Source organism: Papio anubis, chromosome 9 (genome assembly GCF_008728515.1).
Source record: "Papio anubis isolate 15944 chromosome 9, Panubis1.0, whole genome shotgun sequence".
Lineage (NCBI taxonomy): Eukaryota > Metazoa > Chordata > Mammalia > Primates > Cercopithecidae > Papio > Papio anubis.
The window spans coordinates 75,898,966-75,925,160 of NC_044984.1; the positions used below are offsets into that span (position 1 = coordinate 75,898,966).

The following is a 26,195-nucleotide window of genomic DNA, read 5'->3' on the forward strand; positions in this document are numbered from 1 at the left end:
ATTTTTATTCAGGGGTTACATGTGCAGATTTGTTACATGAGTGTATTGCATCCAGGTAGTGAGCATAATAGCCAATAAGTAGTTTTTCAACGCATGCTACACTCCCTTCCCACTATAGTAGTCTACAGAGTCAATTGCTCCTATGTTGTTGTCCCTGTGTGCTCAATGCTTAGCTCCCACTTATAAGTGAGAAAATGCAGTATTTGGTTTTCTGTTTGTGTGATAATTCACTTAAGATTATGGCCTCCAGCTCCATCTATGTTTCTGCAAAGGACAAGATTAATTATTTTTATATGGCTGCATAGTATTCCATGGTGTATATGGAGCACATTTTCACTATCCAGTCCACCATTGATGGGCATCTATGTTGACTCCATGTCTTTGCCATTGTGAACAGAATGACACTGAACATATGAGTCCATGTAACTTTTTGGTATAATGATTGATTTTCCTTTGAGTATATACCCAGTAATGGGATTGCTGGGTTGAATTGCAGCTCTAAGTTCTTTGAAAAATCTCCAAACTGCTTTCCACAGCGGCCGAACTCATTTACATTCCCATCAATAGTGCATAAGCGTTCTCTTTCTCTACAGCATCACCAGCATCTATTGTTTCCCGACTTTGTAAAAATACCCACTTTGCCTGGTGTGAGACAGTATCTCATTGTGGTTTTGATTTGCAATTCTCTGATTAGTGATGTTGAGTATTTTTTATGTTTGTTGGCCACTGGTATGTCTTCTTTTGAAAAGTATCTGTTCATTTCCTTTGCCCATTTTTAATGAGGTTATTTGTTTTTTGCTTGTTGATTTAATTTCTTTAAAGATTCAGCCTATTAGACTTTTGTCAGACACATAGTTCACAAATATTTTCTCCCATTCTGTAGGTTGTCTGTTTACTCTGCTGATAGTTTATCTCACTGTACAGAAGCTTTTTAGTTTAATTGGGTACCACTTGTCCATTGTTGCTTTTGTTGTAATTGCTTTTGGGGACAGCAAAAAATTCTTTGCTAAGGCCGATGTTGAGAATGGTATTTCTTGGGGTTTCTTTTGGGATTTCTATAGTTTGAGGTCTTACATTTAAATCTTTAATCCATCTCTAGTTAATTTTTATATAAGGTGAAAGGTAGGGGCCCAGTTTCAATCTTCTGCATGTGGCTAGCCTATTATCCCAGCACCATTAATCGAATAGGGAGTCACCTCCTTGTGACTTGCTATTGTCAGCCTCATCGAAGATCTGAGGGTTGTAGGTGGTAGCTTTATTTCTGAGTTATGTGTTATTGGTTTATGTGTCTCTTTGTACCAATACCATGCTCTTTTGGTTACTGGAGCCTTATAGTTTGAAGTTGAGCAGTGTGATGTCTCCAACTTTGTTCTTTTTGCTTAGGATTGCTTTGGCTATTTGGGCTCCTTTTTGGTTCCATATGAATTTTAGAATAGTTTTCTCTAATTCTGTGAAGAATGACATTGGTAGTTTGATAGTAGTAGTTGAATCTGCAAATTGCTTCAGGCATATGGCCATTTTAATGATGTTGGTTCTTACAATCCATGAGCATGGAATGTTTTTTCCATTCATTTGTGTCATCTCTGATTTATTTCAGCAATGTTTTGCACTTCCTCCTGTATAGAACTTTCAGCTCTGTGGTTAGCTGAATTCCTATGTATTTCATTTTCTTTGTGGCTACTGTAAATGGAATTGTGTTCTGAATTGAATTTTAGCCTAAACATTATTGATGTATGGAATTGCTACTGATTTTTTAACATTGATTTTGTATCCTGAAACTGTGTTAAAGTCATGTATCATATCTAGTAGCCTTTTTGCAGAGTCTTTAGAGTTTTCTAAGTATAGAACCATATCATCATTGAAGAGAGATATTTTGACTTCTTTTTATACTTGGATGCCTTTTATTTCTTTCTCTTATTTGAATACTCTGGCTAGGATTTCTCGTATTATGTCAAACAGGACTGCTGAAAATGGACATCTTTGCCTTGTTCCATTTCTCAAGGGGAATGGTTCTAGTTTTTGCTCGTTCAGTATGATATTGGTTGCATGTTTGTTATAGATGGCTCTTCTTATTTTGAGGTATATTCTTTTGATGCCTAGTCTGTTGGGGGTTTTTATCATGAAGAGATGTTGAATTTTATCAAAAGTTTTTTCTGTGTGTATTGAGATGATCACATGGTTTTTGCTTTTAATTCTGCTATGTAATGAATCACGTTTATTGATTTACATATTTTGAACCAACCTTGCATCCCCGGAATCAAGCCCACTTGATTGTGGTGAATTAGCTTTTTGATGTGCTGTTGAATTCGGTTTTATAGTATTCTGTTGAGGATTTTTGCATCTATGATCAAAAGCTATACTGGACTATAGTTTTATTTCTTTGTTGTGCCTCTGCCAGATTTTGGTATTAGGCTGATTCTGGCTTCATGGAATGAGTTAGGGAGGAGTCCCTCCACCTCAATTTTTTGGAATAGTTTCAATAGGATTGGTACGAGTTCTTCTTTATAGATCTGGTAAAATTCAGCTGTGAATTCATCTGGTCTAGGGCTTTTTTGGTTGGTAGGTTTCTTATTACTGATTGAACTTCAGAATTTGGTATTGGTCTTTTGGTATTGGTCTTTTCAGGGTTTCAATCTCTGCCTGATTCAATCTTGAGATATTGTGTGTTTCCAGGTATTTAACTATTTCTTCTAGATTTAAAAATTTGTGTGCATATAGTTTCTCATAATACTCTCTGAGAATCTTTTGTGTTTCTGTGGGATCAGCTGTAATGTCATCTTTGTCATTTCTGACTGTACTGATGTGAATCTTCTATTTTTTTCTTTGCTAATATAGGTAGTGATATGCCAATCTTGTTTATTTTTTCAAAAACCAAGTCTTGGTTTCATCATTTTTTAAAATATATTTTTGCATCCCAATTTTAATGTTCTGTAATTTTAGTTATTTCTTTACTTCTGCTGGTTTTGGGGTTGGTTTCTTCTTTTTATTTTTCCTAGGTCCTTTCGGTGCAAAGTGAGAGTGTTAATTTGAACTCTTTCTAACTTCTTAATGAAGGTATTTAGGGCTATAAACTTTCCTCTTAATATTGCGTTAGCTGTATCCTAGACATTTGGGTAAGTTTTATACCTATTTTCATTAATTTCAAAGAATTTTTTATTTTAATGTTCACCCAGGGATTATTCAGGAGCAAATTGTTTAATTTTCATGCATTTGTGTACTTCTTAGATTTTTTTGCTATCAATTTATATTTTTATTGCACTGTGATCCAAGAATGTACTTGGTATGGTTTTAATTTTTTTAATTTATTGAGATTTCCATAATGAGTAAGCATGTCATCAATCTTAAAATATGTTCTGTGTGCAGATGAGAATAGTATATATTCTATGGTTGTTGGGTGGAGTGTTCTGTAGATGTCCATTAGGTCCAAGTAGTCAAGTGTTGACTTTAAGTCCACAGTTTCTTTGTTGGTTTTCTGCTTTGACAATCTAAGGCTGTCAGTGGGGTGTTGAAGTCTCTCATCATTACTGTGTGATTGTCTAAGTCTTTTTGTAGACCAAGAAGTAATTGTTTTATTAATCTGGGTGCTCCAATGTTGGGTGTGTATATATTTAGAATGGTTAAGTCTCCTTTGCTGAATTGTACTCATTATCATTATGTAATGCCCTTCATTGTCCTTCTTAATTTTTATTGGTGAAAAGTCTGTTTCATCTGATATAGAAATAGGGACCCTTCCTCTTTTTTGTTTTCCATTTGCATGGTAGATCTTTCCTTATTCTTTTACTTTGAACCTGTGGGTGTTGTTATATGTGAAATGGGTCCCTGGAAGAAAGCAGAAGGTTGAATCTTGTCTTTTACCCAGTTTGCCACTCTGTGTCTTTTAAGTGGAACATTTACCTCATTTACATTCAAGGTCAATATTGATATGTGTGATTTTTGATCCTGTTATTATGTTGTTAGCTAGTTGCTATGTAGACTTGATTTCACAGTTGCTTTATAGTACCTGAGGGCTACGTACTTAAATGTGCTTTTGTGGTAGCAGGTTTTGTTCTTTTGATTCTAAGTTTAGCACTCCTTTAGGGATCCCTTGTAAAACTGGTCTAGTTGCAAAAAAATCCCTCAATATTTGCTTGTCTGAGAAGCATTTTATTTCTCCTTCACTTATGAAGATTAGTTTAGTGGGATTTAAAATTCTTGGTTGATTTTTTTTAAGGACACTGATAACAATCTCCCTATCTCTTCTGGCAAGTAAGGTTTCTGCTAAGAGGTCTTTTGCTAGTCTGATAAAATTCCTTTTGCATGTAACTTGACCTTTATCTCTAGCTGTCTTTAAGATTTTTTTGTTAAAAAAATCTACAGGCCTTGGGGATGATCAGCATATCTAGCTGGGGTTCTCCGTATCTTTTAGATTTTCATGTCCATCTCTCTAGTGAGATTAGGAGAATTTCCGTGGACTACGTTTGCAAATATATTTTCCAAATTGCTTATTTTCTTTCTTTCTCCATCAGGAGTGCCAATGAATCATAGATTTATTGTCTTTACATAATCCCATATTTCTTAGAGGTTTTGTTCATTTTTCTCAATTCCTTTTTGTCTTAGTTGCTTCAAAAACTGGTCTTTAAGTTCCGGGATTCTTTCCTCAGCTTGGTCTATTCTGCTGTTAACACTTCAAATTATATTATGAATTTCTTGTAGTGAGTTTTCTAGCTTTAGAAGTACAGCTTGGTTCTTTCTTAAAATGGCTATTTCATCTTTCAAATCTTGGATCATTTTACTAGATTCCCTGGATTTCTTGGATGCGTTTACTTTCTCCTGAATCTTGATGAGCTTCTTGCCATCCAGATTCTGAATTCTATGTTTGTCATTTCAGCCATTTCAGACTGGCTAAGAACCATTGCTGAGGAGCTAGTGGACTTGTTAGAAGGGGATATTGTCTTTTTGAATTGTCAGAGTTCTTGAACTGATTCTTTCTCATCAGGGAGTTTTGATGTCCTTTAACTGTAGAGTAAGTTGAGTATAGTCAGTTGGCTTTGTTTCTGGGTGCTTTCAGAGCACCAGGGCTCTGTACAGGATTTTTACGTGTAGGTGAATGCTTGGGCTTGTTTTCACAGGTGTATATATTAACAGGATAATTTTTGATGCTGTAGTTTGGGCTGTGATCCAGTAGATGGCACTTAAGAGTAATCCTGGTAGCTAGGCTGATACCTAGCCCCATGACTCTTCTACTTCCTAGCATTCGCGGGTGTGCTATGCAGTGGTTGAGGAAGACAGATGGCTTGCTCACCATGTCTACTCTCAGGACTTGTGGGGAGCCCTCTGCAATCACCAGCGCTGTGCCTCAGTTTCTTTTGGTAGGTGTTCCAGGCCACGAGGTTCTTTTTGGACAAAAGTTAGGACAGGGAGATATGCCACACGGTTTATGAACCAGCTCTTCAGAGGGAGGCATGCCTCACTCCTACCTGGGCCGTGGGACCCAGCATCTTGCCCCTTTCAGTGTTCTGAAGTGGGGTTCCCCCTCCTGCAAGGGGGGTTCTTCCCCTGCCTGAGTGCTGGCCACAGCACTGAGCTGTTCACTGCAGCCCTGGGGAACCAGGACATCCATGGTTCAGGGTGGGGTTCTAGCTGTGCCAGGGTATCTGTTGTGTTCCAGGGCTGTCTGGAAAGTACTCATATACAGCAAGACATTCAGCAGGGCTGTGGAGGCTGTGGGGTGCACCCAGTCCTGCAGGGCAGCTAGGCACAGGCTCTGTGGGGGTCAGGGGACAGCATGTGGAAGGGCTTGCAGAACAGATGTGCCCCAGTCACATCTGTAGGGAAGAAAGTTCAGCTGTCTTCTGCTTCAGAAGTCAGCTGGGGCCAATGCCTCTGGGGGAGCCGGGAGGGGGGCCCGAATGATGGGCGTTTATGGCTGCTTTTCACTAGAGCTGCCAGCACACAAAAACTCCTGGGCTCCATGCCGTCTGAAGGCCTGTCTCTGCCTATTCCCTGGAGAGATCTCCTGACAGCTCACATGTCCATAGGGGATGCACGGTCCCCTGTCATTAGGTTCCCAGAGGTCCGTGGGGAGACTGAATCAAATCTCATTTCCCTCACTCTCCCCTTTCCCACGAGCCATTAGTGGCTGGGAACTGGCCCTAGTGATCAGGTACCTTAAGTAGGGCTTCCAGCTTCCTTTCTATTCAGCCTCAGTTTCAGAGTCACATCTCCATCCACTATCAGCTGTTTCTCTCCAAATACCTGCTCAAATTATGGTGGCTGACTTAATAATTTGGTCTCTGTTGGTGGGAGCAGCGCTTTCTGGCTGCATCTAGTCAGCCATCTTGTCCCCCTGAGTTTACTCATGCATCCTACTTCTAGGCCTTCAACTTCCCGGTCTTTTACTTCCAGACAATCTACAGCTGAGTATGCACAGGATCATAGAACTCATTCTTTCACTCACTCACTTGTGCAACAAATTATTATTGAGGAGCTATGATGTGCCAGATAACAGCTATAGTTAGAATGGAAATGATTCTGCAGGTGAGCTGGGAGACAAACTGCATTTTGTGGCACCCAAATGAGAAACTCCATTCAGTAAGTGTTGTCAAATTTAGGAGTTAGATATCGGATTAGAGGATCCCAAGAAAAAGAAGAAAAAACAAAACAAAACTTCGAATACCCCAAAATCTTTCTTCCAATATCAAGAAATGTTGTTGCTAATTCACCATTCACTGAGTATGTCACATACAAATGAAGACATATTTTAGACTCCATTGGGATAACAAGATATACAGGCAAGTGAACAAAAAAGGCATGTCAAAATTGAAATTTAAAACTTCTGTTTATAATAAGGCAAAATTAGTAAATCTGGTTTAATTCACATTTTGAAGATTTTAAGTAATTTCATAAAGTATATAATGAATGTACATAGATGTGTCATATATGTGTGTATGTACATGTGTGAACATTATCTACATATATACACATGCACAATCATACACACACACAAATTTAAAATGGTGTTTACTTTCCATATTTTATTTCTTCCTCTTTGTTTTTCTCTGTGCTTAAACCAAATTTTTCACAAAGTTTTATGTGTGTTATCATGGTGATAGCCCATAATGACCTTTATGCTTAAATTATAATGTTAAATCATATAAAATTCAGGATTAAGAGTTTTGTTTTTGTTGGTCCTTTAACAGACATATGTTAGTTGATTAGAAGAACACTAATTTTACACCATAGTCATTTCATTATATGCTGTTAAGTTTATTTCATGTTTTGAAATATATGTCGTCAACTGGTTTTACAGAAATTACATTAAAGCTCCAGAGTGGGATGTTATTTCTTCGCCTCTCACTCTGGATACCAGATGTCTACATAGTTCCAGATTTTAAAATAATACCTGGAGGAGTTTTAAAACCATGACTTTTACAAACACAAAAAGAGTTACCTGAGCAATTTGGGGCCCACTCTATGACATGAGAACCACATACAGATTATTAGATGTTGAACTTAAACTTGCACATGCCCTCCATGCTCATCTATCTATTATGTAGTGCACCTTTGATGTTAAATTTCAACCACTTTTTGTTAGCAACTGTTAAAATTCTTAAGCATTTCTGACTCAACAAAGTATTTCTTCTCTAGATAAATTTAAATTATCCACTTTATTTACTGTTCTGCACCAATATAAGTTCTATGATACACCATGCAGTAATCATTAAATCAAGATACAAAGACTTCTCAGTCTCTCATACATAATTTGGGCTTTTTAAATCTACAAGCATAATTCCTAGCCACAGTTTGAGAGGTAATAAGTTCCCTTATTGTGCAAAAGTTATGCAATCTATGGAACTTCTAGTGTATCACTGCTAAGGAATAGAACAATGCACAGCATAGAGTTGGTATTCAATAACTATTTAGGAAATGTTAAAGACATCTTCCTCTGGCTGTTTTGCTTCTCTGTGAGTGTGAGTTGCATTTTAATATTAATTATCTCATTTGACTTGCTGAATAGTATTCAGAATTAGAAAATACTTATTCTCAGATTATTACAGTTAGTATGTGGTACATCTAACACTTAAACTTTGGGCTGAATGCACTACTTGGTACTTCATAGGCTAGATTTTGGTGACTGAATGAACAAGCAAAATAATGACCAAATCAAGATATTGTAACTACCAAACCATATTATTTCTATTAATTCATACTGTCTAGTAGGTTAGATTGTTTTAAAAAATATTTTTATGGATTGTTTTTAAATATAGGGACATGCCCCTTTGCATACCTACATGTATCCAGTTAGCCAAATGCACACACAGTATGCTAATCTCCCTGCACGTATTCACAGAGTATTGGGGGAAATATGACATTAATGAAAATAAATATATGTTATGAAAAAAAGAAAGCAGATGTTTTAGTGCTCTTCAATGTATGCTTTAGCATAGATTTTATTTATACCATCGCAGAAGAAACAGATGTAAATGATAAGATGAGAAGAAAAGAAAAATCGGGATAATAACCAATTATATGCAAGGACTTTAGGATAACATTTACATGGGTAGCATAGTATAACAGAACAAAATTTTAAAACCCAGTAATTTTGATGAATGGACATTACGTTCAAAATCTTATGTTTAAGATGCGAAAGATTAATGCTTTACAGGAACAAGACAATATTAGGCAAAACTCTGGAGTAGACTAACGCAATCTTTAGGCAACCTTATTTCTTACTTATCAAGATCTCTACTGCCACTCTTACCTTGGTAGCAAATACATTATTTTCTCCTTAATTTTACTTTTTCCAAGAATTTTGTTTAAAAGACAAAGCCAATCACTCTCATTTTATTTCTACTAAGAACAATAACAATGGCCCCATAGTTATCATTTATTGAATATTGTATGCAAAACATGATGTTGCCCTTTATAAAATCTTCTAGTAAATCTTCTAGAATAGTAATAATAATAATAATGATAAACTTTCTATTTATTCCTCAATTACGCATAAGGAGTCTTAGATAAATTATGCAAATTGTCTAATATCACATAACTAATAAGTTGGAAAGTCGCATTCTTTGAAATTAGATCTACCTTATTACAAAGCCACAGTGTAAATTAACATTACATCTTGGTACTGCTTTATGTGACATGGATTTTAAATCTGTGCAGAATATGAAAAAATAATTTATTTCATACATAAAATAATTTTTAGGTGACTAGCTATCTGATTAAGTCTTTAAGTTTATGTAATTGTTCAGATGTTCCTGATGGAACAGATGGGTTGGGAAAGAGAAAGGTATCAAAGACAGCTGCAAGGCCTTTGGTCTGAGCAGTTGCTAACGTTTTTCACCTATGCAATAGAAGATTAAAATAACTGAGATGGGGAAGGCTGCAGGAGCAGTAGGTTTAGGAAAAATTCAAGTGCTCACTCTTGCACATGTTGAGTTTAAGGTTTCTATTAGTCACCTACAGATGTCACATAGCCAGGTGGATATACAAATCTGGACACCACATTAGCATATACACTGAAATTTAAAAGACTGAAATGAGGTCATCAAGAAAGTGAATGCAAATAGAGAAATGGTCCAAGCTGGAGGCCCTACTGGGTTCCAACAATTAGAGTCCCGGGAGACCAGTAAATAAAAATCTGTAGGAGCAATTGCTACTATTGGAGGAAGACCAAAAGAGCAGTGTGAACTAAATTGCTCACGTTAATCCAGTAATTAACCTGAATGTTTCTCAGAGGTCAGCTAAGATGAGGACTGAGAACTGACTATCCGATTCAACAATGAAATCTGGCTTTATTGGAAGGTTAAGAAAAAAACCCAGATTGAACTACATTTAAAAAGAAATGGGAGGAGAGAAATTGGAAACCATATTTTTGTGCATATTTTTACTTTTTTATCCATATTTTTACTTTTTTTAGCACATTGTCTCAAAGGGAAGCAAAGAAATGGGCAGCCCCTGGCAAAGAAAGGAGGAATAGGAATAAGAGCATGTTGTGCTGAGGGAGAGGTTCCAGTAGAAGATGAAAAATTGATGATGTAGGATGAAAAGTGGATATTTACTAGAGCAATGTCCTTGAGTAGATGAGAAAATACAGAATCTACAAGAGAAGAGATTGGATTTGAGTGAAGAATGTGCTATCTCTGATAACAGATGGAAAGGCAGAGCATGTGGGTTTACATGCTGGTAATTGTGATGATGGGAGTCTGTGCACACTTTCGGGAAATCGAGAAGCCAGGATATCAGCTGAGAGTGCTGTTGGGGGAGAGAATTTTGGATGTTTAAGGAGTGAAGGACTCAATTCAAGGCTTGAGCATCCTTCTCTGTCTATATCAGTATATTGTAGAAATAGCATGATTTTCTATCTGTATCATGATGTGAGCAAGATTGAGAAATTGATCTAGTAGAACCTTATCCACAAAATCTGCTGACTAAAATTTCTTTTTGAGAAGTCTTTTTACCTTTTTCTACATCAAATTCTGTTTTTTATGCTGATGATCTCTTCTAATTCCAGGCCATGTGACCAGTTTTCTATTATTAGGAAAGTCTAACAAGTATATTATTAATTCAAATGACTAGGTAAGAAATAAAGGGGTTAAACACCACTTAGAGAGAGAATGACCCTAGCAAAACTTCATTTTTACATATTGACATTGAATTATTAAGAATGTCATGGATCACAACCACTTAACTGGAAATGTAAACACCTAAAATACTATGATCAAATCACAATTTTTCAGCTTGCTGATTAGGAGGTCATGTAGATACAGAATTAAATTTATTATGCCATGGCAAATTATGGACATACATTAATTTATTTAATTGTCTTTCTGCGCTTGACATTCACCACATATTTACTTAAATGAAAGAACCATAAATGTTAATATTTCATAATAAATGCAGAAATTCTTATTACAAATGCTTTCCTTTAATATCAAAAGGGCACACATTCAGTAACATAATTACAATGCTTTAAACAGCATTATACATACTGGCAGTCACAGTCATGCAAACTTAACATTAATTTGATTGAACTGATTAGGTGCAAGGAGTCAGATATTTCTCTGAATGCTGATTACATTATTATTAACTCAACAACCCAGTATGTATAACAGTTAAAAGCATGGGCTCTAGTGTCAAAGAGATTCAAGTTCAAATTGTCACTCTTCTCCTTTCTAGATGAACAAAACTTTGAGTTAGCTTCTCTGAGCCTCAGTTTTATTCTCTAAAAAGTGAGAATTAAAGTAGGTTTTTAACTTACTAGGGCATTGTAAAAATTAAAGGAAGTAATGTATGTAAAGGCCTCTTAGTCACTCAAAAGAAAAAAAAAATTCATCTTTCTAAATTTATTTTTGCCCAGTAGATTGTGTTGAATTTGTCCCTTTCTTATTTGTTTTTCTGTTGTCCAAAATTATCTTTTCACATTTATCCAAGATCCAACTCCAGCGTCACCTCTGTCATGTCATCTCTTCAATCAAGAGGAATGGTTCTTTTCATTTTCCCACCACTAGTCTGTAGATCTGTTGTGGCCCTTTTAAGGTCTGCAATAGGCAAGTTATTCACATGTTATTGTGCCTGCCCCTTCAACTTTGAGCTCCTAGAGAACCTGAATTGTGTTCCTCCTGTTTCCACTTGTTTTCCACACAGTAGCCTATGATATCTGTAAACATGTAGATCAGGCCACTCCATTTTCCTAATCCCAATCCTCCAGTAGTTTCCTGTCACATTTCTGAGAAAATTCAAAGTCTTTTCCATAGCCTACAAGCCGTACAATATTTGACCCTGGTCCTCTCTCTGTCCTCACTTTATTTCACACTATCTCCTTACACACTATCCTCAGGCAACACGAGTGTCCTTGCAGTTCACAAAGCATAATGTCAATTGATACATAAAAGACCTATAAAGGACCAGCAATAAGTTGCACACTATTCTAGGTTTTAGGATACATTAGTGAACAAAATAGACAAATACTCTTCCGTGTAGAGTTTTCACTGTAGTGGGGAGAAGTGCAGAGAAACACGTAAAAAGTAAATGAAACTGTATGTGACAGGGGGAAAAGGAAAATGAAAAGAAGTAGAGCTGGTATGGAGGGACAAGAAGTAGAGCAAGGGATAAAGGGATTCGTGAGTTGTGATTTTAAATCCTCCATTAAGTACGTTTTCTCAGGGCATTTGCAATTGCTGATTTTTTTTTTTTTTTTTGCCTTGCTTTCTCTCCAGTCCACCCAATGATTCCCTCCATCAGTTAAGTGTCTGTGCAAACAGAAACATCTGTCAACACTTCTGAGAGCCCTAGTCTAAAGAGTGCAAAAAGGCATGCCTCCACTCCTACAGTACAGCTCTCTGCTTTCTTAACCAGTTTTATTTTTTCATTGCATTTTTACTATGCGTAAATGTGTGTGTGTGTGTGTGTGTGTGTGTGTGTATTCAATGAGGAAATATATTTTTTTCTGTTTTACTAACTGTTTTTTTCCTAGTACATAGGACACAGTTGGGCATAGAGTTGCCAATAAATATTTATTGAATGAATTAATGTAGGTAATAGTTAGCTTCAACTAATGATTATTAAATTTAAAAGGTAGAGAAAAAAACTGAAATTTAATCACTAATGTATTATTTCTGAATAATTAAAAGAATTTTCATTTTAAAACCTGCTTTAGATACCCATGGCACTTCATTCATTAATTCAACAATTATTTTTTGAGTGAGATTATTCATTCATGAATTCAACAATTATTAGTCGAGTACCTATACTAGTCTAGGCTTTATATTAAGCATCGGAATACAATTCAAAGGACAGACACAGTTATTTTTTAAAGTCATTCTTAATTATTAAAATGCCGTATCTATATTATTATTAAAATAAAACAAAAAAATTGCCTGTGAAGATCACCACACTGTCTCCTTTGGGTTAAATCATCATTCAGTAATGGCCTTAGAAGCTTGATTTTTTTGTCCTGTATGTTACTTACTATAGTCTTCTCTTTGGACTACAAGTGAGGTAAAACATCCCTCTCTGGTAATGGGCTGGGAACATGTGAATTGGTAAATGTGCCTTCTATTCTTAGGAGCTCTGGTCCTGAGTACAATGACACTCAAGTGATTAGTGAAATAGACCTATAAAGTGTGGTTAATCATACATGTTAGATATGTAACTTTTCAATTCAAGCTGTCATACAACCCAGCAAAAGCAGTCCACTTAAATGCCGTAAGATGTAAGTATCAGTTTTCTTCTCTAAATTTCTACCTGGACATGACCTGATTTCAAAAATATGCCCATTTAAGAGTGAGTCAGACTAGTTAATATCTTCACTTGGTGTCAATTTACTGCAAGATAGTAAACAACAACAACAAAAAAATCTGTTACTTCCTACTTGGGAATATAAATAAATAATTTTTCTGGAACAAGAAATTTAAGTAAGATCTTCATTATTTTTGCAAATAAAATGCTAAATACATTTTGCTGGAAATTTTAGAGTTTCTCCCAGTTAGATAAAATGCAAACACATTGGAAAATGTAAGCTTTAGCTACTCAGCTGTTAAGTTTAATATTTCTGGTACTCAGCTGTAAAGGTTTAATATTCATGATACTAAATACTCACAATATTTCTTTGTGGTCACAAACAAAATAAATTTAACCATTTAAGAAGAAAGGCAATTCTAGTAGAGATAAGTTGACTGGATAAATAAAAAATAATAAAAAAATTAAGACTGGCTTATTAAAAAAAGATAAAACAGATATATCAAAAGTAAAATATACTACAGATGAATCATAATTTACAATTTTAAGGAAAAAGTTTATTCCGGGAAAACTCCAAACAATAATGATTCACATGGTTCAAAATTTTCCTTTGGATCCAGAAGGGATGTTATAGTGGATGTTTTAATGCATCAGCTTTTTGTATTTTGGTAATTAACTATAACTAAAACCCAGAACCATAAAGATATAAACAAATGTCCAAAGCTTAAGGTGAGAGACAGCCAGCAAGGCATATTCTGGGGCCAGAGAATGCCTAACAAACTGTATGAACTTAGACATCTACTACTGATTTTAAACTGTTTTCTGCCTGATGATGTAATATCTTGTGCTGTCCTAAAATTAGCAGTGAAAGTCTGCATTAATGACACATTGGGGAAGAAATGCAATGGGATGCATTCATGCAAACTTTAAAGAGGCTCAGCAGAGGACAGAATCTGGTAGGAGTGGGGCTGAGATTATCTGAGGTAATCGGAATTGAGCTTGAAGTATGGATCTGAAGTAAAAGGTTTCAGTCAAATGTAAACATTCCTCTGGCATCTTCTAAAATATTAAGGTCACTGAGATACCCATGTAAAATCAATACACTGTTTAGACATTAAAGGGAAGAATAAAATGATGTTCAAAAAGTCATGTATTCATTTACCAAATATTTTACCGAGTTTCTAAAGCTATATGAATTGGTATGGAATGAAATGTGAACAAAATGGGAAAAAAATAGTCTTCATAGAGTTTATCTTGCAAGAGAATAAATAAGCAATTTATACATTATAGTAGAAGAAATCAGACAGAAAATCAGAGGAAGGAGTAGGGGAGTTGAAAAAATATCTTAGAGGTAATTAGGGAACCCCTCAATGACAATTTAACATTTGAACAGAGATGAGGTGAGAAAGGTAGTCATAGAGGGCTCAAAGAGCATAACAGGCAGAGAGAAGAAGACACAAATCCAAAGGTGCTAGGTAGGCAGTATAATTAAGGTGTGACTGAAGAACAAAGAGCGGTTTATCCAAACTGAGTAAGTGAGCAAGGGAGTAGTAGGTGATGAAAGCAGAGACATAACAAGAATCCACATTGTGTTGGCTCTTGCATGGCATTAACTGGACATTGATTTTTATTCAGAGTAAGATCAGCAGGTAGTGTGAATGAAGCTTTGGAAGGATCTGAGCAGCAGGATGCCATAATTGAAAACTGACCAAGATTTTGAAAGGATCATTCTAGCTTTTGGGTTGAGAATAGTGGATGTGGAGGGTTACTTACAGGGGAAGAAGCTAGTGGGCCATGTAGATGAAAGCTAATTGTGGTTTATACAGGGCGGAAGTGGTGAAGGTAATGTGAGGCATATCTAGACTCCAAAAATATTTTGAAAGTAGATTTGGATTCGAGGGAAATAGGAGTCAAAGATAACTCCAAGAATTTTCCTAAAGAAATGGAAGAATCAGGTTGTCATCAGCTGAGATGGAGAAAACTATAGAAGTATCAGGTTTGGAGGGAAGATCCGGATCTCAATTGTCAACATGTTGAGTTTGAGATATCCTTTAGACATATGCATGGAGATGTCAAGTGCGTAGTTGTACATATTACCTGGGATTTCAGTAGAGAGTACTGGCTATAGGTATAAATTTTGGAATCCTCAGTATATAGATTTAAGGGAGTAAGTATAGGGAAAGAAAAGGAGAGGTCCAATAGCTGAGCCCTGTAACACCCCAATATGAAAGACTTCATAAAAATAAGGAAGTAGCAACAAATCATATTAAAAGGAGGGGTCAGTAAGCATTGTACGAGGATTTAGTGTTTCTCCAATGAAGCAGCCCACTGTTAGGCTCCTGACTGAAGCACGTTTCTCCACTATCTGGCTAATTTGGACAGCAACCCAGATGAAATGAGAAAGAAGGAGATGTTTCCCAGGCCAACTCAATTGGGTATATCAACTTGGGTGTCCAATGAAGTGTCAAATTACCACATGAGAACTTTCATATTCTGACTTTAAGCATAATAATAAACAACATGTGCTTGCAATTTGATACAGGGCTCAATAGCAATACCCCAAATAATTTGGAGTGCTGGATGTCAGTAATAAAGAAAATGGTACAGCTTCCTAGAGTCCAGAAACTTTCAGGCTATTTTTCCTCAGCATAAGAATGAATTTTCAAAGAAATTTATATATAGAAGCCCAAGATATAAGGCATATAACAGTGGAATTTGTTTGAGGCAGAGGTTAAAAAAAGTCAGAAAACAGCCTGCTCAGAGTTCCCACTGGAACTATCCTTGAGGCATCTGGTCATATCCCTAGAACCTAGGTAAAGCTTATGAACATAGCTTTGAAACTACCAGAAATCTAAAAACAAAGTTCAGAGATGAAAATAACTGATGTTGGAAGTAGTCAGAGAGGGTCTACATAGTATTCAGGGAAAACCTGAACCCAACAGAATAGAATGTGCCCTGGCTTCATTTTAATGGTCCTCCCTCTGCCCCTAACCCCCAGATTACATATTGCTTGAAATACTTCTAAAACTACACATATCATCATATTGGTGATAAACAGGATCTTTAGCAACAATTTTAAGTAGATTTTATTTAAAGAAAGGTAGAAAAGTTACAGTCCAGAAGAAAATTAAACTGATGTGAATAAGAATACACACATACAGTAAGGTTTACCCATTACAGGAAAACATTAACTGTATGATAAGGGGGAAAATGTGTTTACATGTTTTTAGTTTTGCTTTTCAGAAAGAAAAACAAGATAGTGACTATTCTCTTCCATAGCTATCTTGGGAAAAGAAGTTGAAACAAAAAGCAGGCATAATAATCAATCTACAATGACATCTGATATGTATATATTTTAATCAAATGGAAGATTATTAGCCTTCCAGATAGCATTAAGTAGAAGTGTGAATAGGAAAACAATCTTGTAGGGTCCCTCAAGAGGAATATGCCAGTTTATTTAGAGATATGAGTCTTTCAAGAGGCATTCAAAACAGTGAAAAGAGAGATGCTAAAAATATATAAAATTTGTTAAAAAGAGAGAATACAAATAAGTGTTATGAGAAATACAAACTGGTATTGCTAATACTCATTAAAATGATGAATATCTTAGGCAATTTTCATGACCTAAAATGATGTATCATTAGCCTCATCCATCTACAACCTAGAATTGGGACATATTTGTATAAGACTGAAAGATGTATTACTAGTTTACAAATGTAAGCAGTTAAGTGATATCCCCAAAATGTTGGGGTAACTTACATTTAGAGCATAGGACCCTCACCATTTCTTTGTATTCAGAGCACATTTGTAGTATATTCATGATTGTATCCTTATAGCTGTGTAGTATATTCATAATTGTATCCTTACAGCTATGTCGCTAAAGGACCCTGGTTGTCACCAACATGATGATATGTGTAGTTGTACTTCTTTTTTTTTCAGAGCATATTTGTAGTATATTCATGATTGTATCCTTATAGCTGTGTGGGTAAAGTTCCTTAAACTAGACACTAGAAAGATGAACAAATTATTACATGTTAGCTAAGGATATTATGTTTTTGAGTTTTGAGTTTATTTTGAATAGTAAAGTATTAACACACAATTTTCCACCTAAGATACAGTGAAAATAAGACCATGATCCTGGGGTCAAGAAAGGGCAAATTTTAGTTAGTATTCTTTTATCTCCTATAAACAAGGCAGCCACATTTTGGGTACTACTTAAATAGCTGCAAAAAAACAAACACTGTACTACAAAAAATAATTTTCATTATTTTTTATCAGAAAATTATGCTGAGAATACTTTATAGTGAATTACCTGTTATATTATTTTGTACTACATGTTTTTTGCAATTAATCTGTCTTTCCCTTGCCAGGAGAAAAGATCTCATGTGAAATGGTGAATAGGAAAGCACAGGTGCAATGGAAGGAAGAGGTGGTTTGGAAAGTGGGTCTTTATATCTATACACACTTAATGTCAAAAGATGCTCTTCTTAGAGTAGTTGGCATTTTTATATATATAACCTTGTATATATAATCCAGATGCTTGCTTTATGTTGTTTATGTTACTTATATGTCAACTTGTAAATTGAGAAAATAGAGAGTAGATTCATAATGTTAATCTCTATATACTCCATTCCTTAATTATTAACTTCCTAGGCTCAGGACCAGTCCAGTCCTATAATCTGTATATTACTTAACCAGTCCCAGGTCACTATAAAATATATACACTTATTTTATATTTCACTATAAAATAGATATACTTATTTTATATTTCACTATAAAACATATATACTTATTTTATATTTCACTACAAATATATATACTTATTTTAAATTTCACTATAAAATATATACACTTATTTTAAATTTCACTATAAAATATATATACTTATTTTAAATTTCACTATAAAATATATGTACTTATTTTAAATTTCACTATAAAATATATGTACTTATTTTATATTTCACTATAAAATATATATACTTATTATATGCATATATTATATATATTATAAAGTGACCTGGACATATATATATCATACATTGATGATAATATATATTATTATATGTATAATATATATTACATATGTATAACCCATATATAACAAAATATATATTTTATAGTGACCTGGACAAATATATATATATCATATATTAATGACAATATATATTATTATATATTTTATATATTATATATGTATAACATATATAACACAAAATAATGACCTTTGAAGCAACTTAGATGGAGCTGGAGGACATTATTCTAAGTGAAGTAACATAAGAGTAGAAAACCAAAAACCGTATGTTCTCACTTATAAGTGGGAGATAAGCTTTGAGTATGCAAAGCTGTGCAGAGTGATATAATGGACTTTAGAGACTCAGAAGGGGGAGGGTGGAGGAGGCCCTGGGATAAAAAATTACACATTGGGTACAACGTAGACTACTCGGGGAACAGGTGCACTAAAATCCCAGAATTCACCACTATGTAATTCATCCATGTAATAAAAATCTACTTGCACCCCAAAACCTATTGAAATAACAAAACAAAAATAAATACATACATACATAACTAAAAATGTATGGCAGTATGGAAAATGTCACTACCATCCCTAAATAAAATAAACTGATTTTATTATATGAAGACTACATATTATATACACACAATATGTTTGTATGAATAGATATAAATTATACATATGTGTGTTTACATATATATACACACATATATGCATCTGTATGACTACATTATTATCCTGTATATAAAGAACAGCATGGATGTCAGAAATGCATCTTTTCAGCTCATGAGAATCATGAGTTGCCCAGTTGCTAAAACTATGTACTTACACACTTTAAATGGGGTTATGGTCAGGGACTAAACATATTAATCTCTGTAACTCGAATATGTCAAGGTTGTCTATAATGTGTTTGATTTGCATGGACATGTCCTAAGCACTTGGAAAGAGTTGTGAAGGAGGAATTTTCACAAGACAAAAAAAAAAAAAAAAAAAAACACATATAATAAATAGTATGATATATATGTGATGACCTGACTAGGAATTTGATGGCATGAGTTGAATCCTGGCTCTGATACATTGTGTACTATCTATTATGTGTCACTGGGTAAGATACTTAACTTTTGAAATCATGATTTCTGGCCAGGCGCGGTGGCTCACGCCTGTAATCCCAGCACTTTGGGAGGCCGAGGCAGGCGGATCATGAGGTCAGGAAATCGAGACCATCCTGGCTAACACGATGAAACCCAGTCTCTACTAAAAATAAAAAATCAGCCGGGCGTGGTGGCGGGCGCCTATAGTCCCAGCTACTCGGGAGGCTGAGGCAGGAGAATAGCGTGAACCCGGGAGGCGGAGCTTGCAGTGAGCCGAGATCGCGCCACTGCACTCCAGCCTGGACGACAGAGACTCCATCTCAAACATCTCAAAAAAGAAAAAAAAAAGAAATCATGATTTCTAAGGCCGTCAATGAATTTTAATGACACAAACCTGAAAGAAAAGATTCTTGCAACTATTATATTTGGACATCTCATTTAAGGATAATTAGTATTATAGGTATTAAAATAAAATATTTATTGATTTCATTTATATATTATTCCTACTATCCTCCAATATTTTTCTAAACATTATTATAATTTATTGATTTATTTGCCCTTTCTTCTACTTTTACTTCCTGTAGCTATTTTATATATTATTAAATACAATATATAATAAATATATTATATTATTACATAAGATACAGTATATAGCCTTTGGTATTTGTCAAAGAGAGAATAGTGATGCCTAAGTCACAGAAAGAGAAAAGGATAATTCTCAATAACAAACATTGTCATGTTTCCTTAGAAAACCTCAACCACAGGGCTCTAAGTTGACAGAAATGTCCAGTTTCAAAAGCAGAATATATAAAGCTAGTATGTGTTATTCCTTTTCTGAATTTGATTCATAGGTCTTCAAGTTATCAATTCATGCTGTTATTTACAAGTTTGTAGATTAACTTTACATATATTTCCTAATTAAAGGAACATTAAACTAAGTAGAGGATTCATTCTAGGTTAAAAAAAAAGCGGGGGGTGGGGAGTGGGGTTTACAGCTATCTAAAATAATTACTTTCTGTAAGTTGGAATATAAACTATTTTCAAGCTTTTTATGTTGTTCACCAAAGGGATATTTTCTTCTAAAGTGGTCTATTCCAACTTATAAAACCCCAAATTTTAAGGTTACATTATATGATCTGAGGCATCATTCAAAATATAATTGCATGATATATTTGATCTAATATTATTAAAACCTTATTAAATTTAACAAATAGCATAATCTTGAAAATTAAGGCATGTAACCAAATAAACACAATGTTGGGATATAAATAGAATTTATCTTTTGTGCTGTTTGAGTCACCCTGCAGCATGTCTGGTAGGGTGGGCAAAGTACTGCAAACAATAACAAAATTAATAAAACTGGAATTGTGTGCTGCACATTATGTTCTTGGCAGGAAATAAGGTGATGCTCTTATAAAGGACACCTGCTTCCAGAAATTCAATTAGAGGGCTCTATTGCATTATTTTCCTAGGAACAAAAGTTACAGTACATTTTGGACGATGTGTATTATTTTGGGGATTGTTGGGGTGGGAAGTTAGGGTGAGCAAGGATTTTTGAGGTACTCAGTATGCCAAATCATTCTTTATTCTCTAAACACTTTTTCCTCTTGATGTAAAATTTAATCATTTTATGCTACATTACCCTGAGTCACAGAGAAATACACAAATTAGTAATTGATCTATTTTACCTATCAAAACTATTTTAATCCATAAAGGATCCTTTTTTTGCCTCAGGTCTCATTTGATGTGCTTGAAAGCAGGTAATGGCATTATCAATGATTATGCAAGGGTCTCAAAATCCATGACCATCTTTTAAAAATAAGAGTCATTTTGATAGTTGAAAGAAGAATGATGGTTATCAGGCTGGCAAGGGTAATGGGATGGGGAGGGACAAAAAGGGACTGATTAATGGGTACAAATTAAAATGAGTATCTATTTACAATAGATAACAGGAATAAAATTCAATGTTTGGTAGTACAATAGCATAACTGTAGTTAACAATAAGTTATTGAATATTTCAATATAACTAGAGGAGTAGGCTTAAAATGTTTGTAACACAAAGAAATGATAAATGTTTGAGGTTATGGAGTTTCCAGTTAGCCTGATTTTATCACTACACATTTTATGCTTATAACAAAATATCTCATGTACCTCATAAATATGTGCAACTATTATGTACTCATAAAATTAAAAATGTTTTCAAAAAGAAACAATGTCATTATCCTAGCAAAGTACTGACAGTCTATTGCAACTGTTTTTCCAAGACATCATTACTAGAAAGATGTTATCTGATTCCTGTGTCACACATGGGATATATCTATTACATAACTCTCAATACCACAACCTAAAGGGCAATGTAGACATTAATTTGTTTCAGTTGATTTTCCAGTTTGGAAAAAAATTAAAACTAACTAGTTGAAATGGAACTCTTTTATACATTCTGACAATAATGCTGAGTTCATGATCAAAGATACCTACCACACACATATTAAATGTGGCTGAGGTTTTTCCTGCAATTTCAATTACTTTCATAGGTTGCCCTCTTGTGGCCATCTATAAAGCTACTAACAACAAAATGAAAACATTTCTTGTCTTTTTTTCCATCTAGTAAATGCTTCAAGAGTTTGTTAACACATGGTATCTTAATATTGACTTAATTATATGTCAGGATAAAACTGAAATGAATAATCTTAAATATGAATTATAGACAAAATCTTGATTGCTGAAAATTCAGTATTGGCTATAATAAAATTTTTCAATAAATACAATACCTAAGTATATGAGAGTTTGTTATGATTATTTATTAATTTTAAACCATGGGTATTTATTGATTCATGAAGTTGACATAAGGCTTTAATTCCCTAAAATAAAGTTCTAATGTTATATTTAATATAATTTCAGGGGAAAGGACATTTTAAGATATCATATTAAACTTAAACAATTGTTTTTTTGAACTGACATATTTAATCAACTTAGCACCTCTATCATCAAAGATGGCTTAAGTAATAACATGAATACAACTAGGCATTTAAGGTATTAAGCATCAATTGATCCCAACTACCTATTTAAGCTTTCCTCATTTGTAAAAGAAGTTTGAACCACATGATCTTGACTAAATCCATAATCCACTAATCCACTTCCTTTTTCTTTTTCTTTTTGAGATGAAGTCTCACTCTGTCACCCAGGCTAGAGCGCAGTGGTGCAATTTTGGCTCACTGCAACTTCCACCTCCCAGGTTCAAGGGATCTCCTGCTTCAGCCTCCCAAGTAGCTGAGACTACTGGCATGCACCACCACATATGCCTGATTGTTTTGTATTTTTAATAGAGACGGGTTTTCACCATGTTGGCCAGGCTCGTCTCGAACTCCTGACCTCAGGTGATCCACTTGTCTTGGTCTCCCAAAGTGCTAAGATTACGGTGTGAGACACCGCGTCTGGCCATAACATCTACTTTCTATGTGTCCTACTTCTAATTAGCAAGAACTGATTAACAATCAACAGCTCCTTTCTCTTTTTTCTTGTTTCACTTCCTCCAACTGATTTCTAGAATGCAAGTCAAAATATCTATTGAGTCCTCTTTGTTTGAAGCTGCTGTCTCCTGGTCACAATAGCAGGTTTCAGAAGTCATTCATTTTAGAGCAAAGGGATCCAATTGCACATGAGGCCTATAGCCTCCTGTTGTTTTCAGTGCTCAAATAGTGAGGAGTGGCCCAGAGCCAATACAATGGAGGAAAAAGACCACAGGCAGAGAGATGCTAAGCAGACTCCCCTGCATAATCTAAATTAGTTGACCTTTCTACCTCTTCCAGAAGAGATATGTGCCAAAAGATAAGGTAAAACCAGCTCTGTATGCACCATCACAATGAGAAATGAACATAAATGAGATCATATGAGCTTTGAAAATGTTCACATAACATGGCTTTCAAGTTATTCATATATAATATTAATTTTGTTAATTGTATAATATAATCAATTACTTTTAAAAATTTAGATTCTATTGAATGAGCTTCAGTATTAATATTCTAACTAGGTAGAAATTTAAAATGTAGGAATCATTTAAAATACATTTTTGGTATGAAAAGCCTTTATGATTAAAAATAACTGATTAATGACCACTACATTTTTTTCAGTAAATTAATAATTAGTCTTTTTAACAGTTGGAAACTCTCTTAATTTTTTTGGATTGAGGGAGGGCTGGATATTTCATCTTCAAACATCACCTCTCTCATCCATTCACTACCATCTATACTCAATGCCCTCGCTTCCACAGATTCAGGTTTGTGATTAATTTAGTCAGTAAAGAACTTAGGGAAGGAGTACTTAATAGGTCACAGAGCCACCAAAAACCTGAGAAATCTGGCTTAGGAGTAACCTGGATCACACTAAGCATTAACCTTTCATTCCAGCACCCATCAAGCAAGGACACTTGTCACAGAACACTAAATGTCACTGATTTTCCAACTTCCACTGCACCCTACATGGTCCCACTAGGCCCTAGGTCACTGATGTCCCTAAGAAATGAGCACTGCTGTTGGTGAGCCACCAGACAGGATTTTTGTGAAGGGCAGAATTATGTCTTCTCAAGGAGGTCCACATCCTAATCCCTGAAGCCTATAAATGTGTTACTTTATATGGCCAATAAACTTTACAGATGTGATTAAGTTAATGATCTTGAGATGGAAAGATTATCCGGGGTTATTCAGTGGTCTCAATGCAATCACAAAGATTCTTATAAGAGAGAGGCAGGAGTTCAAGGGTGAGGGAGTGATTTGAAGATGCTTATCCTGCTGGTTTGTGGCAGAAGGGGCCATAAACCAAGGAATGCAGGAAGACTCTTGCAGTTGGAAAAGGCAAATAAGTAGATTCTTCCTTAGAGTCTCCAGTGGAATACAGCCTGGCTAACACTATGATTTTAGCACAGTAAGACCAATTTCAAGTTTCTGACCTCCAGATAAGTAAGATAATAAAGTTATGTAGTTTTAAACTATGAAATTATGTAATTTGTTGTAGTTGCAAGAGGGAACACATACAACTGCCCATGAAGATGCTTCTTTGATCACCAGGTTTCAATTCCAGTCCTTATTGGGTGCATCAGACTTGCCAGGCCCAAAAGATGCAGCTACTCCCTAACTACAAGAAAGTATGGAAAAGCCAGTATTTTTGTAGCTTCTATAGAACATAGAGGTTACACTTCCCCTAAGAAGTATATGATGAAGAATTCCCTGAGGATACAGAAGATATTGAGAAGCCTCTCAAAAGGAAAAATATCTCCTATTATCACACTTTCTTCTTATTACTCTTTGAACTCTGCTATAATCAGCTTTTGGAAGCCTCATAGTCTAGTTCTGATGACTCTGATAAACTATTTCCATTCCTTCCCAGATGAATACCTTCAACAGCTCAAAGCAGGATCAAAAATCTTCAGAAACTAAGACTTTTGATTTAACTCTCAGAGATAAAGGTTAATTTCTATGGTAGCTCAACCTAGATCTATTTCAAACATAATATAAAAAGAAAAATAAATCTTTTCTATGTAACTGCATAATGCTTTCTTTAAAAAGAACTGTGCTTCCAGGCCCTGTAATATTTTTATGTAGAGATTATGGAAAGGCTATCTTTTCTTTTCTTTTTTTTTTTTTCCCAGACAGATTCTAGCTCTGTTGCCCAGGCTGGAGTGCAGTGGAGCAATCTCTGCTCACTACACACAACCTCTGCCTCCCAGGCTCGCCATCCTCCTCCCCTCAGCCTACCAAGTAGCTGGGACTACAGGTGCTTGCTACCATGCCCAGCTAATTTTTGTATTTTTTGTAGAGATGGAGTTTAGGCATGTTGCCCAGGCTGGTCTCAAACTCCTGGGCTCAAGTGATTCACCTGCCTGTTTCCTAAAGGGCTGGGGTTACAGGCGTGAGCCATAGTGCTTGACTGGAAAGGCTATCAAATTTTTTAACCTGATTCCTATTATTAGATACTGATTTTAATGCTACTAGCAATGTTATACTAACAGCACATTTACAGTTATTACAGTGAATATAAAATCTGGATTATGGAATTGAATTTGTCAGTGCTGTCTGATGAAAAATAAAAAATACTGCTTGAGAGTCAGGACCTAAATTCTGGAACATTGAATGAATGACTGGCCTTGTGAAAATTATTTTTTTCTGAGTCCAGTTATTTTTGTTAATCATCTGCCTTACCTAACCCCAAGATCTGATGATATACTAAAAGGAAGGGAAAACAATTTAAAAGGTTGTATAAAATTATAAATTCTTATATAAAAATACAGAGAGCAAAGGAAAGTTCAAAGTATAAGTTTTTCATCCCATTAAAACATTTCTTCTGTTGATACACATGGATCTAACTCAAGAATTCTAGAACCTTAAAATGGGAAGATACCATTTCAACCAAGTTGCAACATAATTTCCAGTGTCTACTATTTAGTGTTCATGCTTCTGTAAGCGAGTTCATCATTTGCAAATATATCCAATAACAAGACTGGCTCTGACCTATTGGACTTACCATCGCCAAACACCTCGCCTGAAGTATAAAGTGATAGTAATCATCATAGTTTCCTCATGGGTTAGTAATGTGTGATGTAGTGGCATGACATAATGCTTTTAGTGACTTGGCATTGCATCTGGCACACAATAACTATTTAGTACATCTCAGCTATTAATGTCAATAATGTTAAGGACAAATTAAATATGTATTAAGTGTATAGAATTTGTGTCAGTTCTTGGGGAAATATACTATGTTCACTTATTCCATGTATTTTACTTTTATAAATCATTAACATATACAAATGGCAGGTATTTTAAAATAGATTTCTTATCAAAATACAACTCTAGAAAATATTCGTTAACAGAAAATGA

At 34.9% G+C, this 26,195-nt stretch overlaps 1 protein-coding gene across 24 annotated transcripts in view; it reads right to left on the reverse strand.

Moving 5' to 3' along the window:
• Positions 1-26,195, reverse strand: part of PPFIA2 (PTPRF interacting protein alpha 2) — a 508,974-nt gene that overhangs the window by 347,974 nt on the left and 134,805 nt on the right. The window lies entirely within an intron of this gene.